Genomic DNA, 5,537 nt, shown 5'->3' with positions numbered 1-5,537 from the left:
ATTGTTAACGTGATTACATTAGTCATCTTATTCGATTAATGCTAGTACTTGTAAATCTCGTCAAGCATTCATGATTATAACTTATGTTAACAACAAATCAAGTTCCTTTCATAGCTCAAGTGTCGATTATACCATATAGTATGGGCTATGAAAGTGCCAAACATTTGTTGTACCAAGTGTTATACAAAATAAATCAAGATTAGTCATTTAACAAGTAAAGTATTAAAGAATGAACAAGATAACAAATACAAAACATGTTAGTATCAAACATTAAAGTCCATATTAAGTTTACATTATACTTATTCTCACACCATTAGTGTAACCTTTTCACCTTGACATAATAAAATTAGCTAGACATAATGAAAGAAAGGAAAACAAATAAACAAAATAAGAACATACACCATTAGTGTAACCTTTTTACCTTGACATAATAAACTTAGCTAAACATAATAAAAGAAAGAAAAATAAATAAAAAAAATAAAAACATAAATAAGATAAGAGTTAACTAAGTAAAGGAAAGGAAATGAAAGGCATAAACTTGATATTAATGAAAGCAAAGCATAAACATTACAAAAAATACAAAGAGAGAAAGGAAGAGCATGATCTTGATCTGGAAACCAAGATGCCTAAATGCATGGAAAATGCCTCCTTTTATAGGCCAAAATTGGGAACTATTGATTTGATGACTAATTGATGAGTGGGTGACCAACTCTTGACTTGGTGACAATCCTTATCTTCTCTTGTCTGCCCAAAACATCATTGATAACATCAAAATTAGAGCCACTTGAAAACATGAAAGTTGTAGGAAATTATCTCAGCTTTCTTGTGTAAAAAATTCAGGTTATTTGGACTTCTAGAACTCCAGATATGGGCCAAATACTAAACAATATACGCTAAAGTAAAAAAAACTAAGATTTGCAATGTTGACGTGCGATCCAGCCGATGCCGCGGGATCCCATTTCAATATAACCTTATCACCGGGGTACTAGAAGGGGTTAATCCAGCAAAGATGACATATGCTGATCAAATATTTGGGTTAGGGTATAAACCTAACAAGGAGGATCATCGGTGGGCTGCTAGTCGGAGAAGAGAAATAAGAATAGCTAGAATTGAATGAAGGGAGCCTGAAGACGAAAAGCTAGAAATCCCTCCCCTTAGCATGTCATTCCTAAAAGCTGCATACATAATACAACTTGATAAAGGAGTTGAAAACCTTGGTCAAGAACTGGAAAATATGAACATAAACACCTTGGAGGAAAATAAGGTGGAAAAATATGATAGGAAGACAGTAGCGGAAAAAGGAGATGAAATACTACCACAATTGACGATCCACACACTAGAAAACATCTCTACCAAGACCTTTGTGCGAAAGTTGGCTCAAGGCGAGAAGTTTTAGAATTGGGTGACCCAAGAAGCTCCAATAGTTTTCAAAATGTAAACCAACTTTGTTTTCCTTAACATGCTTTTGTCATTGCTTTTGTTTGCTTTTATTTTCTCTAGTTGATAGTCAAGGCTCATGATGTCAGCTAGATTTTGTGTTTGTCATTGAGCCCATCTTTTCCTTAAATTAATAATGAGATCATGCACTTTTTAAAATTATCTTTTTTATGCATTTACACCAAACATTTCCCGCTTTCAGGAATCTTGAAATCGGATCTCCTACAACATCACATACATTTAGCATCAAGAATAAATGGTCAAACTTGAACAAACATGTGATAGCTATGGAAAAAGAGGAGTGGGATGAAAGCAATATTAGTGAATTCACCAGGCTAGTGGAACAACAGGAACAGACTTGAAAGCCTACCACAGAGGAACTTGAAACCATCAATGTAGGTAGTGATCAGCTTAAGAAAGAGTTGAAAATAGGCACCTTAATTATTTCTAAACAAAGGACAAAAATGATCGCCCTATTACAAGAATATTTAGATGTCTTTACTTGGTCCTATGAAGATATGCCCGGTTTGGATACAAATATTATAGTACACAAGATACCGTTGGAAGTAGGTTGTAAACCAGTCAAGCAAAAGCTAAGGAAGGCCCACCCTGATATCTGGATTAAGGTTAAGGCAGAACTCGAGAAGCAATAGGATGCCGGCTTTCTAGAAGTAGTTAGATATCCATAATGGGTATCCAACATTGTTGTGGTGTCTAAGAAGGAGGGTAAGATTAGAGTTTGCATGGATTTTTGAAATTTGAATATAGCTAGCCCCAAGGATGATTTTCCGCTACCACACATAGATGTTCTAGTGGACAACGCTGCCCGAAGTTCCACATATTCCTTCATGGATGGTTTTTCAGGATACAACCAGATAAAAATGGCTCTAGAGGATAAGGCGAAAACAACTTTTGTCACACCTTAGGGGACATACTGCTATAAGGTCATGCCCTTTAGTTTGAAGAATGCAGGAGCAACCTATCAAAGAGCAATGGTGACTCTATTCCACGACATGATGCATAAGAAAATTGAGGTGTATGTAGATGACATGATTACCAAGTCTAAAAAGAGAGAGGATCATGTTGAAGTTTTGAGGAAGTTATTTGAGAGGTTGAGGAAGTATGAATTAAGGCTCAATCCTATAAAATGTTCATTTGGAGTTAAATCAGGTAAGTTGTTACGATTTGTGGTAAATGATAAAGGTATGGAGGTGGATCCAAATAAAATAAGGGTCATTCAAGCTATGTCGTCCCCTAAAACAGAGAAAGAAGTAAGAGGATTCTTGGGAAGGTTAAAATACATTGCTCGATTTATAGCTCAGCTAACAACAACATGCGAACCTATATTCTGACTATTGAGGAAAAAGAATCCTGGAACTTGGAATGAGGAGTGTGAGGAAGCATTCAATAAAATCAAACATTATTTATAAAATCCACCTTTACTCGTTCCCCTGGTATTAGGAAAACCTCTGGTATTATATTTAATGGTAACTGAAGCAGCCATGAGATGTGTATTGGGTCAGCATGATGAAACTGGAAGGAAGAAAAGAGCTATTTATTACTTAAGTAAGAAACTCACCGAATGTGAGTCTAGATACACTGAGATAGAAAGGCTCTGTTGTGTGCTGGTTTGGGCGGCAAAGAGACTACGACATTATATGTTATACTATACCACTTGGTTAATTTCAAAGGTGGATCCTCTGAGGTATATTTGTAACAAGCCCTTTCTCTCAACCCGAATTGCAAGGTGGCGGGTTTTATTAGCAGAATATGACATAGTGTATATGACCAGGAAAGCCGTAAAAGGGAGTGCAATCACAGACCTTCTAGCTGATAATGCTGTTGAAGATTACGAACCTTTGGATTTTGATTTCCCCGATGAAGATATATTGTCAATAGAAAAAGAAGAAGAGAAGACAGATTGGTGGACCATGCTTTTTGATGGGGCAGTGAATGTATATGGTAACGGGGCTGGTGCAGTAATAATCGCTCCCAATAAGAAACAGTATCCGGTTTCGGTTAAATTGCACTTTGAGTGCACCAATAATACAGCTGAGTATGAAGCTTGTATTCTTGGTTTAGAAGCAGCATTAGAGCTAAAGATAAAGAAGATAGATGTATATGGGGATTCAATGTTGATTATCTGTTAGGTTAAAGGGGAATGGCAGACCAAGGAAGAAAAGTTAAGGCCCTACCAAGAATATCTATCCACACTAGCAAAGGAATTTGAAGAGATTAGATTCACCCATCTAGGAAGGGAGGGGAACAATTTTGCAGATGCTTTGGCCACGCTAGCTGCTATGACTACCATTGATCTCAAATACAAGGTACAACCTATACATATTGATATTAAAAACGACCCAACTCATTGTTGCTTAGTTGAAGGAGAAATAGACGAAAAGCCTTGGTATTACGATATCAAAAATCTTATGCAGAATCATGAATATCCGGTGAGAGCTTCTAAAACAGATAAGAAAACCTTGAGAAGGTTGGCCATAGACTTCTATTTAGATGAAGAGATTTTATACAAAAGATCATTTGATGGAACCTTGCTAAGGTGTTTGAATGAGACAGATGCTAGAAAGGCATTGTGAGGGGTCCATAAAGGAATTTGCTCAACTCATGCTAGCGGGCATATGATAGCAAGGAAAATACAAAGGGCGGGTTATTTTTGGATGACATTGGAGAAAGATTGCATCGACTATGTCAGGAAATGTCACAAGTGTCAAGTTTACAGTGATAAGGTCAATACGCCGCCAGCTCTTTTATTTAATCTAATATCTCCCTAGCCATTTGCAATGTGGGGGATTGATGTGATCGATCCTATTAACCCAAAAGCTAGCAATGGGCATAGATTCATCCTTGTGGCTATTGACTACTTCACAAAATGGGTGGAAGCAAATTCGTATGCCCACGTAACATAGAAGGTAGTGAAGAGGTTTGCAGAAAAGGACTTGATTTGTCGATATAGTCCTCCGGAAAAGATAGTGACTGATAATGCACAGAATTTCAATGGAAAAATAATAGTGGAGTTGTGTACCAAGTGGAAGATCAAGCATTCAAATTCCTCGCCATATCGGCCAAAAATGAATGGAGCAGTAAAAGCCGCAAACAAGAACATCAAAAAGATTATTTAGAAAATGGTAGTCACGTATAGAGATTGGCATGAGATGTTGCCATTTGCTCTCCATGCATACTGCACTACAGTCCGAACCTCGACAGGGATTACCCCATATTCTTTAGTGTACGGTATGGAAACAGTGATGCCATTGGAAGTAGAAATCCCATCGTTAAGAGTATTGATGGATTCCGAACTAGAAGAGGCTGAGTGGGCTAAAGTGAGATATGAACAATTGAACCTGATCAGTGAAAAAAGGATAGCTGCAATATGTCATCATCAACTTTACCAGAAACGCATGGCCAAGGCATATGATAAAAAGGTTAGGCCATAAGTATTTCAAGAAGGGGATCTAGTGTTGAAGAAAATATTGTCATTACCCGAAGAAGATCGAAGCAAATGGTCACCAAATTACGAGGGTCCTTACATAGTAAAGAAGGCATTCTCAGGAGGAGCGCTGAAGTTGGCTAGAATGGATGGAGGAGATCTAGCTAGGCCTGTGAACTCCGACTCTGTAAAAAGATATTATGCTTGATGTAGGCTCCTAAATCAATAAAGCAAAGTTTAGCCATCGACTTCTTTCTTTTTGCACTGATCTCACAACACTTAATTTTGCATTAGTCCTGACAGTGTGTTTTTTTAGTTGTCGCATCACTCACTAAAAGGTTTATCATTGGCTAAATGAATTTCTTCTTTATATAAAAGCCCAGACTAGGATAACACCCCTACACTGGGGGCAATAAGAGATGTTTCATGAAAAGTTTTATGTATTTTGAAATGGGACGGAAGCCCATAGATTTGAAAATTAAGTTAAAAGCATTTGACAAGAGCATGACAAAGAAGGCAATGACAAATCATACATTTTTGAAAAGCTACTTGTAAAAAAGGTCAAAGACTTCTTCTCAAAGATATGATAGGCGGTATGAAAAATAAATCCAGCATACGACTTCAAAAGCAAGCTCATGTCAAGAGAGGGTGATGG

At 37.1% G+C, this 5,537-nt stretch overlaps 1 pseudogene; it reads left to right on the top strand.

Moving 5' to 3' along the window:
- Positions 1–1,692: 1,692 nt before the first annotated feature.
- LOC105114544 (uncharacterized) lies at positions 1,693–5,172 on the top strand (annotated as a pseudogene).
- The last annotated feature ends 365 nt before the right edge of the window (positions 5,173–5,537 follow it).

The sequence above is a fragment of the Populus euphratica genome, unplaced genomic scaffold (genome assembly GCF_000495115.2).
Source record: "Populus euphratica unplaced genomic scaffold, PopEup_1.0 scaffold541.1, whole genome shotgun sequence".
Lineage (NCBI taxonomy): Eukaryota > Viridiplantae > Streptophyta > Magnoliopsida > Malpighiales > Salicaceae > Populus > Populus euphratica.
Note: the sequence above shows the minus strand (reverse complement) of the source record. Positions and strands in the feature narration are given on the sequence as shown.